This window comes from Carassius carassius, chromosome 14 (assembly GCF_963082965.1).
Source record: "Carassius carassius chromosome 14, fCarCar2.1, whole genome shotgun sequence".
NCBI lineage: Eukaryota > Metazoa > Chordata > Actinopteri > Cypriniformes > Cyprinidae > Carassius > Carassius carassius.
Window position 1 is genome coordinate 31,955,321 of NC_081768.1, and position 15,392 is coordinate 31,970,712.

Sequence of the window (15,392 nt, forward strand, 5' to 3'; positions counted from 1 at the left end):
GAGACCGGAGATTTGCCAGATGGAGTCGGGGCCAGAGCCATCTCTCGTCTCTGGTCAGGGGCTGGATCCTTGGGGTCTGGGCCAGAGCCATCTTTTGGCTCTGGTCAGGGACTAGAGACATTTCTCAACTCAGGTCAGGGGCCAGAGCCAACAGACATTTCTTCTTCATTCTCCTTTTTTCGGCTGAGGTTAAGGAGATAGCTGCTGTCATCATAGGGCTTGGAAGTGAATCGACTGGTGGGCTTTACTGTGGATCAGCCAGCATTTCTGGGGTGAGGACTGAGAAGGAGCTTGGAACTGAAGACTGGAAAATGGATGCATATTTGAGCGCCGTTTGATGTAATGGGTGTAATGGGGGTAGTGGGTGATCAGATAGAAACATTACCAAGCTCAAAACATGTTACATGTTTCTGATGCAGAAAAGCTAGTTCATGCATTCATGACCTCTAGACTGGACTATTGTAATGCACTTCTAGGTGGTTGTCCTGCTTCTTTAATAAACAAGCTACAGGTAGTCCAAAATGCAGCAGCTAGAGTCCTTACCAGTTCAAGAAAATATGTTCATATTACCCCAATTTTACAGTCTTTGCACTGGCTACCTATTAAGTTCTGTATCAGTTACAAATTATCATTACTTACCTATAAGGCCCTAAATGGTTTAGCTCCTGCGTATCTAACTAGTCTTCTACCACGTTACAATCCATCACGCTCCCTAAGGTCACAAAGTGCTGGACTTTTGGTAGTTCCTAGGATAGCAAAGTCCACTAAAGGGCTTTTTCACATTTGGCTCCCAAAGTCTGAAATAGCCTTCCTGATAATGTTTGGGGTTCAGAAAAAACACATCTCTTTTGCCCAGCATTCAAATAATGCATCTCATAAATTGTGACTGCAGTTGCATCTGATCAAATGCACATTCTTATTCTTTATCTTTGGTTAAACTAATTAATTTTATTTTGTTGGATCAGCAGCTATGCTAATGATGTCTCTATTTGTTTCTCTGTTTCTGCTGGGATCTTCATCCTGAGAAGAGATGATGCTGACCCTCAGAGGACCCCAGATGATGCTAACCCTGAATCAACAAACAGAACTAACAAATATTGCTACAAGTGTGACTGCATCATATAATAATTGCTGTTAATAATGTTCATCGTCTGGTTGACTACGTCTTGTATTAATTTTTCTGAAAAATCCTGTCATATGCACACAAACTGACAGTCACCACTTACAAGCTACTACTAAATACTGTATAAACGTAATTTTCGGTAAAGTTGCTTTGTAATGATTTGTATAGTAAAAAGCGCTATACAAATAAACTTGAATTGAATTGAATTGATCTGAGCCATTGGTTAGGAATGTGGAGGGTCCCGGTCTGGGATGAGCTGGAGAGGCAAGGTGTGTTTCAGATGGAGCTGGATGAGGATGAATCCCATTCTTAACTTCTACCTTGTTCAAATAAATTCCCTACCGCAGACACCACAGCTGGTCCTCAGCCCAATTTATATTTGTTGGTCCGGTCTTCTAACAGCAAACAGGCCAGAAACACAGAGTAAGGTATGCAAAACAGCAGTTTTATTGGCAGACGGGCTGTGGCAATGTGAAGCAATGATCAGAAGGTGAGTAAGGAACTTTTGGTTGTTGGTTTACTGTGAGTCCTCTACCTCTTCTATTCTCCATCTATTGGACGGACAGTCAGATGAGTTAACACTCTTCTTGTCAGTTGGTCTACTGGCTTAATGTCTGGTCGGGTAGCCTTCCTATCAGTGAACTCTTGTACAGTAGATGCTGCGATGATTGTGGTTCTGGCTAATGTGGTTTTTCTGATGGCTGGCATTCCCATGGCAATTTCCAACACGTCAATAGCTCTAAGGCTCATTATTATTTGTTTTGGTCACTATTGGATTGAACCCCAACATGGAAATTGGATATACGCCCTGCTAACTAAAGGCTTTAAATGGGCACCTGCGTCTCGACTCCACGACATATGAACACTTCTGTACACTTGCTATCATTTGTCGCCCGCATTATTTACATCACTCGTCTAGAAGTACTTTCAGTATTCATCAGCCATGGTCTAGTGTGATCCTGTGAGTCTGGTCTAGCAACAGGGCTCAGAGGAAGCTTAAATGTTATCAAAGCAACTGCCGAACACTGGTCAACACAACTAGGATTGTCTCCATGGATAACGTTACCTCCCTTGGAAGTATTGTGGAGAAACACTGTGCTCTTCTTATTTGTCGCTCCATTTCTGATAAAGGTTCCTAAATAAACAAAATAATTATTGACAATAACCTGGATATGTTATTTCTTACCAAGACTTGTCAATCACCTGACTATTTACATCTAAATTTGCTTACCCCAACTGGATATCAATATCTGTCGAAACCTCGTACAGCTGGCAAAGGGGGTGGTCTTGCAGTCATTTATCATGTCTCCTAGAACTTACCCAACTTGATTTTCATAACACTGTGACATTTGAGTTTATGGTTATGAAGGTTGGTTTAAAACATCCCCTCATAGTAACATTGATTTATAGACCACCCAAGCAGCAAGCTGAATTCTTCTCAGAACTCAGTCAATTAATAACGTTAACCTGTGCTGTGTCATCCCAGGTTAATCCCATCTTACTTGGTGATTTTAACATCCATGTTGACACTTTCTGCTCTAATACTGCTCAACAATTGTCTGTACTGGACTGTTTTGATCTTATTCAGAATATAAAATTGTCAACTCACACTCATGGTCATACACTTGATCTGGTCTGTACATCTGGTTTGAATAATATTTCTGTCAGTGGTCTGGCTATTCCTATCTCTGACCACAAGCTTATTATTTTTGATTTTACATTAATCTGTCCAGCCAAATGCACTGATAACATAACTATTTCATAGCGTCATGTAAATGCTGTTGATACCAGTACGTTCTCTGCCTCTGTTGCTTCCTCTTCTGTTCCTGAAGTTTTAAATTTTACTTCTCCATCTATGATTTATGATATGTACCATTCTTTTATTTCTAACATCCTGGATGAGTACGCCCCAATTAGGACCAGGTCTTTTCCCATGTTTTACTCCTCTGCTTGGTTTGATTCAGAGCTTCACACTATGAAAGCAAAAAAACAGACAACTTGAACGTCTTTTTAGGAAAACAGGTTTAACTGTTCATTATCTTGTTTATTCTGATTACATCAATAACTATAAAACTGCCTTGAATACAGCCCACTCTTCTTATAGCTCCAGCTTCATTAACAAAGCTAGGCCTAAAGCACTATTTAGCATGGTAATCAAACTAATCCAGACACCAAATCATAGTATCAGCCTACATGAATCTGAAGATTTGTGTTGTACTTTTTTGCACCACTTCCAGGGAAACTTGGATGTTTAATGTGGGACTTTTGATGAGGAACCAACCATTTCTAATTGGGAGCAAACTCAATCTACCCAATCATTGACTACCTTAACCTTAACAAATCCATCTCTAATAGTTGATGTAATACAGAAATTGAATTCCTCTTCCAGCCAACTAGACCCTGCACCTACTTTTCTCCTGAAACACTGTTTCCCTGTTATGTCTGCCCCAATCTCACACCTCTTCAACATGTCTTTCATTTCTTCCACTGTTCCTATCTCACTCAAGACTGCTTCTGTTACTCCTATTCAGGGGTGGGTCTACGTGGTGGCAATTCGATTGGCCACCCCAGGTGCCCCCCCTCCTATAAAATGTCTTGTGATTGGTTCATTTTATGGCCAATCATTTTACAGACTCTACAGAAGTTCGCGATTCAAAGAAGTGCAGCGTCGTCAGAGCAACAACGCTCGTGCGGACTTGGACTTTTACTTTATCAAGTTTGGGAAGTCGAGACACTAGTGATGGGAAGTTCGGATCATTATACCGACTCAGACTTTTGAGTCGCGTTCAGCAAAATGAACAAATCTTTTTTCGAGTCATTTTAGCAAAATGCAATTAAAGTGTTACGTATTACTTCTCTAACACATCTAGTACTTATGCAAACGTTGACACTACAAACAATACAAAACTAAAACGCCATAAAGATACAGAAAATATTAATTAATTCTTTACCTGGGTCTTCAGTCACCTCTTGTCTGACAAGTCTTCGGGTTCAAATCATTCCTTAATCACGTGACAGCCCCTGTAGGATCTGTGGTGTGTTATTATTTTATAAATAAATAAAACCTTGTTATAAATAAAATATTGATTAATTTGTCTTTTTGACTGTCTATCAGTAAATAAACACTAGTCTACATAATAATATAATAATCCAAGTATTTATAGCCTAGTTTAATTTTTAATCCAATTTTGAGTTTGCTGGTATAATAATTGCTTAAATTGGTCTAATATATGTATAAGATGCTTATTCAAAAAGGACATAATGACATAAATTAAAAGCAAATAACATTTTGAATCCTAAACAAGTAACACTACAGTTCTATAGTCTAATCTGAAGGGTAAACTCAAAAGACAAATCATACAACAAGGTAATTTTTGAAGATTAGAATCCACTGGAAAAAAAAACAAACAAAAAAAACAATCAAAGTGATGTCGCCGTCATAGAGACGACTCCTTCTTCCCTAGTCACACTCAAGATTCGAATCGTTCAAGAACGACACATCACAAAACACCAAACAAAGATCTGGTAGGTAACCTTTATGTATGGTTTAACATGTTTGTATGGTTTTCTCAGGTCAATGTTTTTACCCCGTCAGGCTCTGCTCGCGTTGGTCGTGGTTGATTTCAATCGAATGTTCAGTCAACGTTTAATAAAACACAATAAAAGTAAAATACGCTGGGCGCTATCAAACAATATACAGTCATGGTGATTTGCATATTTTGTATCAGTTTATTTTGTGACAGTGACCACATAGCAAGATTGCACCAAATGACAATATGCACAGAATGTTCCATAATAATAATTGTCTGGTGACACGTTACTTGTTAAAGTCAGTTAGATAGTCAGTTAAATTGTCAGGCCTAACTTAGTCATTTACACGTGAAATGACATGGATGCATTCTGTGCATTTCATTCACAATTTGAATTTTTTTTTGAGATTTAGAATAACAGAAACACATAAGTGTTTCTTTTGAAGGCAGGGAAGACAGCAGTGCCAAGCCATGAAAAGAAGTAAAGGTAACACTTTATTTTGATGGTCCCCCTAGGGAGTTTCTTTCAAAGACTTTTTTTATTTTTTATTCTCAAATGTAACTTAATGGATATATACAGGCATGACAAAAAACTAAATTAATCAAAAATGTGCTTTATTACTGCATTTGTTTACAAGTAACTTTATTCAAGTTAAAAAAAATAATAAAATCAATAGGATTTACATTATATACTGTAGAATTTAGCTCTTTTTTTGTTTGTTTTTTTTCACTGGCGGCCACCCCATTCGGAGGCAGTGCCCCAGCATGGCCCCCCCACTAAAAATACTCTAGACACGCCCCTGCTCCTTTTCTCAAAAAACAAATCTGGATTCTGTAAATCTATCTGTTCAGAACTACCATCCTATCTCTAACCTGCCATTTGTATCTAAAATCAAGGAAAAGATGTCACGGTTGGTAAACCGTGATCTCTGGGTTTTGCACTTTGTGGTGAATCTGTGTGTTTCGCGTCTGCACTGATTAGTTTGTGGGCGTCTCTGTTAATTGTCATCAGCAGCAGCTGTCACCCATTACACACTCCCTATATATTGGCTTGTCTCACGTCTTGTGTTTGTGAGAATGTTGTTTCATGTCTGATCTCTGTCTCTTGCTTCTGTGTTGTTTGCGTTGGATGTCCGTGTCTTCCCCCGGAACCTCATCCATTCTCCGCACTTCCACAAAGCATCACGACTTACCTTCGGCTCGATTCCCTGCAGTTCCTGTGCCATCCTCTCCTGCTGCCTTCTCACCGTCACCATCCGGATTCCTCACCGCCGTCTTGGATTGTCGTCTTCCCAGCATTGTGTTGTACCCTTGTTTGTCTGTTTCATATTCATTAAACTGTTAAACTCGCACTTGTTTCCAGCTCCTCCTTCACCCAGTCATCACAAAAGACTGTTGCCTCTCAGCTGCAGTCATTTCTAGCTTGTAACAATCTCTGTGATATTTTTCAGTCTGGTTTTCGCACTTGGCACATTATGGAAACTGCTATAGTAAAGGTTGTCAATGATCTATTACTTTCTGGTGATTCAGGCACTTTATCAATTCTTTTATTACTTGACCTCAGTCCAGCTTTTGATACAGTTTGTCATAAGATATTACTCTCTCGCCTTGCAGAGGTTGGCATCTCAAGTTCTGCATTATCCTGGTTCTCCTCATGTCTCACAGATATGGCAATACTTTATCTCACTGCAAATCTTCCACTCCCTTGCTCATACAGGGAGTTCCCCAGGGCTCGGACCATTATTATTCATCCTCTACATTCAGCCTCTTGGCCAAATAATTTGTCGCCATGGTTTTAACTACCACTGTTATGCTGATGACATCCAGATATATACTGCTTGTCAACCAGATTCTACCCAGTCGATGGCATCCTTATCTTCATGTGTCAGTGAGTTAAAGGAATTGGCTACATTCTAATTTTCTTAGTCTGAACTTGAGTTCAGAACTTGAATTTTAATAATTGGTCCCCGATCTCTAATAAAAAATGAAACTGATGTTTCCAGTATTGACCTTGGTGATGTTTTTATTTTTCCACTGGCTACTGTTAGAAACTTAGGTATCTTTCTAGACCAGTGGTTCTCAACCCGCGGCCCGTCACAAATTCAAATGCGGCCCACCATATGCTGAACAAAAAAAAACCTTTTAGTTTTACAATTAATTTTATTTTTTACATTAATTAAAAAAAATGTAGGCTACTAAAAAAATATAAGCTATAGCCTAATGTTTTTCTGTGAAATTATTTTGTTTTTCAGAAATTATTTTCAGACATGAGCAGACTTACATAACATTATGAACACATAGGCTACAAACGCGCACTTTGGCAGAATTAAATTCAAATATTCATCAACAGCCATTAGTTCTGTAAAACTGAGCATCAGAAATGACACATTTGTTTTTAAGGGAGAAAAAAATAAATGTGGAGAATGCTAGCGAATGAACACAAAAAAATATTCACAGTATCAGTAGTGAAGGAGGATTTTCGGTTAGCCCCGCAACTCACTTGAAGAAGTTCAAGCAAATGGAAACACCATATACTACGCAGCAATCATCCTTAATTGAAGAAATGTGGCAAAACATCTCTGGAGAGAACCTCATAAAATTAAATTCGAAAGTGCTCTCCATATTTGGATCAACATAGGCTACATTTGTGAACGCACATTTTCTGCAATGTCGCGCGTCAAGTCATGCTCCCGTGCCCGTCTTACAGAATGCATCTTAAGAGAATGCTCTGTTAAACTTTCCGTGTCCGCGAGTCCGCTATGGACCGCTAGGTAGGCGTGATGTAAAAATCGTCATCAGAGAGTGTGTGCCGAGGCTTCGAGCAGACGACCGCGCGGACAGGTGCGCGTGGTCAGTAGTCTGCAAAAGCACAATTGCACATGTTCAGGCAGTGTGAAGAAGCCCATTGCCAATCGAACCTGTGCAATCCGTCAATGAAGAACATAAAGACAGCAATGTGCAATAATTCTGGGCAATTGTTTGTTCACATGTTTGTGGCAGAGCGGACCATCAGCGTATGCTTTTGGAAGTATAAATGGAAGTCCGCGTCAGTGCTGGCCGTGTCTGCGTCTGGATTGCTTATGCGGAAAGTATAACACAGGCTTTACAATCGCAACTTCACTGTGCTGTTACTACATCGAGCCGAATTTCACAAAATTGTTCAGCTCCCGACAACAAAAGGTGTTTTGTTTATGGAGAGTATAATTATTTCTTTATTTCTATGAATATAATCAATTAGATATCATCATTTTTAGGCTATAATATTATAAATCAGGTTGGTTTGTATTTGTGACTGTAACGCCACGCCAGCAGAGGGAGCCCTCACTGGAGTACTGACTGTTCACCACTCCCTCTGCTTCTACAGTCATTTCCTGTTTGGGACTATTTAACATGTGCATGACATTTGACTGCGAAGTATTGCCAGTTAACCTGCCTTACCGAGCATTTTCCTTGTGAGTATTCTGACTGCCTGTTTGATCACGAATCTGCCTGTTATCTCGTTCACGTCTCTTGGATTGCCCCTTTGGATATATTGCTTGATTTGACTGATCTTTGTGTTTGACCTGTTCGCCTGCCTACTCGTCTCTGCCTATTGGATAACCCCTGTGTATGTTGAAAGATCGGACTGCCCTTATGGTATTGACACATTGCCTGGTAACACGACTCTGATTGTATGATCTTCCTTTAATAAACTCCTGCAAATGGATTCACATTCTGCCTCAGCCTCTTCGTTACAGAATACTTCGCCTCAACTGAATCCAGCGGAAGTTTCTAACATGCAAGCGACATTCGCTTATCAAAGTGAAGTCTTAAAGGGGTACCAAGATCAGTTGAGTAAACTTCAAGCAATCAACGAGCACTTGACGAGCTACATCCAGTCACTTCCAGCAACCACGCCTAGAGCGGTGAGTTTCGCACTACCAGATAAATTTGATGGGTCTGCTGATAGATGTCGAGGCTTTGTTCATCAAGTAAAGATTTATTTCGACAATCAGGAGGACAAGTTTAATTCTGACGAAAAGAAATGTGCTGTCATGATGTCCTTGTTGTCTGGGAAGGTGATTGACTGGGCTGCAGCTGTTTGGGATACTGACATGAGATTCAGACGATCCTTTGACTATTTCCTGCAACAACTTCAAGAAGTGTTTGAATATCCCACAGGGGGCAAGGATATATCAACTCAACTTCTACAAATGTCGCAAGGAAACAGAACAGCCACCAAGTACGCCATCTTGTTTCGCACCCTCGCTGCTCAGAGTGGGAGGAATGACGTTTCCCTGAAAGCCGTATTCCAGAGAAGCCTCAACATGGATCTCCAGGCAGAGCTCGTATGTAAAGGAGAAAATTCATCATTTACTGACTTCGTCACGCTTGCAATTAGGATGGATAATTTGATGAGACAGACTCCGCGAGGAAAGTATATGAAGGCAATATCGCCTGTTACCACGACTGTAAATAAAACTATAACGCCCGAAGAACCTATGCAAGTCAACTATACCAAACTTTCTGAAAGTGAACGAGCACGGCGATGCCATCTCCGTCTCTGTTTCTACTGCGGTGAACCAGGCCATCGATGCCAGAGATGTCCACACAAGGCCCTGAAACTCATTCTGGTAGATATGGAACACTTGACTATACCTAATAATCAATCCTTCAAACATCCCCTTATCTTGAAAACTGAAGAGCTGTCCATTTCATTAACAGCAATGATCGATTCCGGAGCTGCATTAAATCTCATTCATGAAGATATCATCACGAAGTATAACTTACCCGTCCAACCATGTAACACACCCATCAAGATCAAAGTCATCAACGACACAGTAATTGGAACTGGAATAATTCAACAAACTAAGACACTTACATTGCAAGCGGGGTTATTTCACCAGGAGTTCATATCCTTCTATGTTGATAACTCACCTAAGCATGAAGTCATCCTAGGATTCCCATGGCTGTCCATTCACGACCCCATCCTGTCATGGCATCAGGGTGAGTTGACCAAGTGGTCAGCCTTTTGTGAAAGTCACTGTTTCTCGTCAGTTCCCCAGCCTTGCTGTATCACTAGTGTTGAAAGTCCTTAGAGTACTAAGACTGTCAATATTCCCTCCTGTTACGATGACCTAGCTGAGGTTTTTAGTAAAACTAAGGCAACACAACTACCACCTCATCGTCCTTGGGACTGTAATATTGATTTACTCCCCAATGCCATGCCCCCCAAGAGTTGTGTTTATCCCTTATCTCGCACAGAATCCCAAGCCATGGAGGATTATATTGAGGAGGCCCTGAGTTCAGGACTCATCCGACCTTCCACGTCTCCAGCTGCAGCGGGGTTCTTCTTTGTGGAGAAAAAGGACGGAGGACTCAGGCCCTGTATTGATTATCAGGAATTAAACAATGTCACAATAAAATTCTGCTACCCTTTACCACTGGTCCCTTCAGCTCTGGAACAGCTCCGTGAAGCAAGGATTTACACCAAATTAGACTTACGAAGTGCATACAACCTCATTCGCGGCAGAATGAGAGGCAGAACACGTTGACCATGTCAAGACCGTCCTCACTCGGCTTCTGATGAATCACCTGTAAGTCAAGGCAGAGAAATGTGAGTTTCATGTCAAGCAGACTTTATTCCTGGGTTATCACATTAGTCATCGGGGTGTCAAGATGGACGAGGCCATGGTAAAGGCAGTAACAGAATGGCCTTAACCTTCCACTATAAAGGAACTTCAGAGATTCCTGGGATTTGCTAACTTCTACAGAAGGTTCATTAGAAATTACAGCATGGTTGCAGCACCACTCAGGTGGAGTGAGGAGGCTAATCAAGCATTCAAAATCTTAAAAGTTACATTTACCACGCCTCCTATCCTCAAGCACCCTGACCCTAACTTACCATTCATCGTGGAAGTAGATGCCTCGGATTTAGGCATTTGAGCCGTACTCTCCCAGCGCCATGGTCAGCCGGGTAAACTGTACACTTGTGCATTCTTTTCCAGAAAGTTAACAGCAGCTGAACTGAAAACTATGATGTGGGGAATAAGGAACTCCTGTCTATGAAAGTGGCGATAGAGCAATGGAGGCACTGGCCTCGAGGGAGCAGTCCACCCATTCCAGGTGATTACAGATCATAAAAACCTTGAGTACATTAAAAGTGCAAAATGACTCAATCCTCGCCAAGCTCGTTGGTCCCTCTTCTTCACGCGCTTCCAATTCGCAGTAACTTATCGCCCAGGAAGTAAAAACAGTAAGGCAGATGCCCTATCCAGGCAGTATGATCTTCTCATGGACAACAAAACTCCACAATACATTCTTCCTCCATCAGTAATCATTGCCCCAATTACTTGGGATATCATGGAGGAGATCCAACGGGAGCAGATCCAAGACCCAGCTCCTACCAACTGCCCCCCTAACCTCCATTAGGTTCCACAGGGTCTGCGCCCCAGGGTAATTCAGTGGGTCCACTCCTCAGTCAGCTCTGGCCACCCAGGTATTTCCCGCACTCTACACCTGTTACTTAACTCATTCTGGTGGCCTTCAATATCCAAGGACGTCACTAATTACGTCAAAGCTTGTCAGGTTTGTGCTTGTAATGAGTGGTGCAAGGCCGAGAGACGTGGGAACAGGAGCGAGGCCAGTGGAGTGATTGGAAATGAGCGACACCTGCACGACCCACCGGACTCAAGTCCCACGGAGGAGATGGAGGGATATAAAACCGGAGCGACGACAGTGACCAGGCCTGGGTTTTAGTTGTGTTTGCTTTTTATTTGTGCGCATCAGTCGTCCGTGAGGGGCTGATGCGCTGTTTTATGTTTATTTTGAGCATTAAAGTTTCTTTTTGATTGTCCACCGGTTCCCGCCTCCATCTTCCCATAGTTATGGAGTTTTATCGTTACAGTGGGGCCGAAGCCCGGGAGAAGGAGGGACGCACTGCTGAAGATCCCTAGCCACTGTGGTGAATCCGCGGTGGCATCGAGCAGGCGAGGGAGTGTGCCGCCATGGACGCTCGACGCGGTGGGCTGGAGATCACCCAGCTGGTGGAGGGCCAAGCAGCAGTGCGTCTGGGAACCGGAATGTTTTTTTGTTTTTTTCTCTCTCCCTTCTCTTGTCTCTGTCGCTCCTCCTTCCATCTCCTTTTCTCTCGCCTCGTCTGTCCTACCCCCAGGTTCCCGCAGGTCCCTGTGAGCGGTCCCCCCCGGAGGGGGGGGGGGGGGGTAGAGGGTACAAAGGTGAGTGTGAGTGAGTTATGCATCAACAATACTCACATTGTAAAGAGAAATGTAAAAATGTTTTCCATAAATTTTCAAATATTTTCCTTAGCAGCCATATCACCCTGCAGCCCAAGACTGGTCACCCACTGAAGCTAAGCAGGGTTTGAGCTGGTCAGTACCTGGATGAAGGACCTCCTGGGAAAACTAGGTTGCTGCTGGAAGAGGTGCTAGTGAGGCCAGCAGGGGGCGCTCACCCTGTGGTCTGTGTGGGTCCTAGTGCCCCAGTGTAGTGATGGGGACACTATACTGTTAACAAGCACCGCCCTTCGGATGAGACCTTAAACCGAGGTCCTGACTCTCTGTGGACATTAAAAATCCCAGGATGTACCTCCTTCAAAAAAAGAGTAGGAGTATAACCCCGGCATCCTGGCTAAATTCGCCCATTGGGCTCTGACCATCATGGCCTCCTCACCTTCCCTATATATATATATATATATAAAACACATCAGATCATTCCTCCAAGTATATTGGTTCCAATATCCAATTAGTGCTGGTATAAATTAATGTTTCTTCTCCCCTGGGCAATTAATGCAGACCTAGACATTAGGTTTTGTTTAGTTGCATTTGGGACTCCACAATAAATGATGAACATTTCCCACAACCCGGATGCAAATGTCATGGGATGCTCCCCAGTTTCCACCAACACCTCAGTTATCTTTCTCGAGTTAACCAAATCATTCCAAACAACCAGTGTCGTGCACAGACCTCTGGAAAGGCAGGGGTGAAATGGTGTTATGAGGGGACAATCGTAGACGGGGTGGGGTGTGGTTGTGGGGTATGGTTAAGGTGTATGGGTTTGTTAGGGTGGGCGATATGGCAAAAAAATTAAAATAAATGTTTTAAATATCATGATTTTATCATGATTCTTTGTCATATTGTTTTTTCTATTTTGCAAGCTGTTTGAGCATCACAGCCAAACTGATTTCCCTATTATAAAGACAAAGCTTTTCACTTTAAGGTAACAAAATATGAAAAAGTATGGCGGATATTTAGGCCAAAGTGGGAGAAGATAAAAATCTTTGTTATTATCTTTGTTATTAAAAAAATATAGTATTTACTATATAAATAGTACAATAGTATTTAGCAGGAGCATTCAAAAAATGTAATGAACAAATAAAAATAAAACACTATATACATTGATTCCTATTAAAGCATCTGTTGTAGTTTTTCAGTCAATACACTGTAAAAAAAAAAAAAAAAAGTTGCGTCAACTTAAAAAAATAAGGCAACTTATAGCAATCGCTTTTTTGAGTAAACTTAACAAACTAGTAAAGTGAGTAAACTTAAACTTAAACTTTGAGTAAACTTAAACTTAACTAAAGTCCACCCAACTTAAAATAATAACTTAATATCACAAGTTGTCACAACATAAATAGTCATGTTATCCTAAAAAATATCAGAACAAAATATGTTTTGTTTACTGAACACAAGGCCTATTATCTATAAGCATACAGATTTTATATTTTATTCAAATAGTCTAAATAAATAAAAGACCATAACACGGGTCAAATAACTTTTTTATTATTGAAAGTTTGTGTCCAAAGCACAAGGACATATATTAACTTCTTTACTCAATGCATTTTAGACTGAACTCAACACATGGTACATAATGCATGTTAAATAAATCCAGTGTAAATTATACCTTCATATGTTAGCAGTCTTGTGGCATGAAGTACCTTTTCACATGTATTTAAAATTTTGTTTGTTTTTAAAGGAACTATTACGTGAACATTACTATATTGCGTATTTTAACATCAACCTAATCCACTGGGCAAAGTTACGTCCAGTGCACGTCTTTTTATGTCTTTGCAGACGTTGAAAAGACGTCCACTGAGGAGACAGAATGTTTTATGTCTTTTTTTATGTTTTTTATGTCTTCTGTACGTCTGATATAGACGTTCACAGATCCTCCTTACAAGGTTCTGTGACTTCATTTCTGTCAGACATCTAGAGAAGCTCTTATTGAGAATTAACAGAGGTTTAAATGTTGATACTTGATTCATTTGAAGTCACCATTGTGGTGGAAAGTGTTTGGTTTAGTTGCGATCTTGGTCCAGTTACTTCTTGTGTTAGCTTGTCTCTTGCTGCTGTAACGGTGTATTAGTGAAACACTGAAGATCTGGAATTCATGGCAGCTCTAAATGTTTCCTTTTTTATTATTGGTTTTATGAAGCATTCTAATTTGTTGAGATTTTTGGGTTTTTGTTAAATGTGAGCCAAAATCATCAAAATTACAGTCTGTGTGCATTGAATTTATTTAATACATGAGTTTCACAATTTGAGTTGAATTTCTGAAATAATTTAACTTTTCCACGACATTCTTAATATATATATATATGTGTGTGTGTGTGTGTGTGTGTGTGTGTATAAAACTTTGATGGACATCTGTATAATTACAATAAATGTATTATATTCTATTAAGTAAGCTTTATTTTGATGTGCTTATTTGTTTTAAATGTGTGAAATAAATAATCCCATTCATTCAAGGCAGAAGCAAATAGAAAACTGTCCTCCCATCGCTAGAGCGTGGCTGCAACTGGTGAACACTAAGCTCACATCACTGGACAGCAAAATCACTGCCATAATTGGGGAGGTCTGCCTATGTGGGATTGTGTTGGAAAAGTAAGGAGACACTGATGTGACTGAGGTCACAGAGGAACAAGGTTAAACAGATTTTAAACTTTTATTGTACATTCTGTGGGGGGGCAGGAATGTTGCAAATTGTTTGTCCTCCAGTCATTCCAGAATCTGCAGCAACAGCGAGACACAATAAACACTATTAACATAATTTCAGATGAGCTACGGCAGATGAGAGAAGCGTCTCAGGGGGAAGCATCTGTCCCCTGCAGGGTTATAATATTATATGTTATAGGCTATATCAGGACAAATGGCCACAAATGATGCGTTGTTAAACTCCTCAAGAAGCCAGCCATCACGTCCTGCCCCTGCCTGTAGTCAGTCCCTTACACTGCTATGTGTCAGAATAAAGGAATCATGTGCTGAGCCAGGCCAGCGTGCCACAATGTTTGTGGGGGTCATTTTAGAGTCACATATGACTTGCACATTAATAGAATACACATGCTTTCTGTTCACATAAACAAATTTGTTTTATATGGAGCCTTTATACCAATATGAGTGCAGTCAATTGCACTGATTACATTTGGGAAACCGGACATTGCTGCAAACTGCATTTTAATTTCGGCCTGTTCTCGCACAGTGTAGGGAAACAGTGGGGAAAGCCTTCTTCCTGTCAATCCCTGAGCATAAAACAACCATCCAAGAAGGTTTTCAGGAAGGAGAACTGTAAATTTACACCCTAATACATTGGCAGGGTCAACTCATGCTTCATGATTAGAATCCCAGCTTTCATGATCCCCAGATCCTTGAGAAGGATGCTAATAATGGTTTGTATGTTAGTGTCACACAAAAGAAACAGTATTTGATGAAAGAGGCAAACTGTTGAGATGTGATTATTTAAGT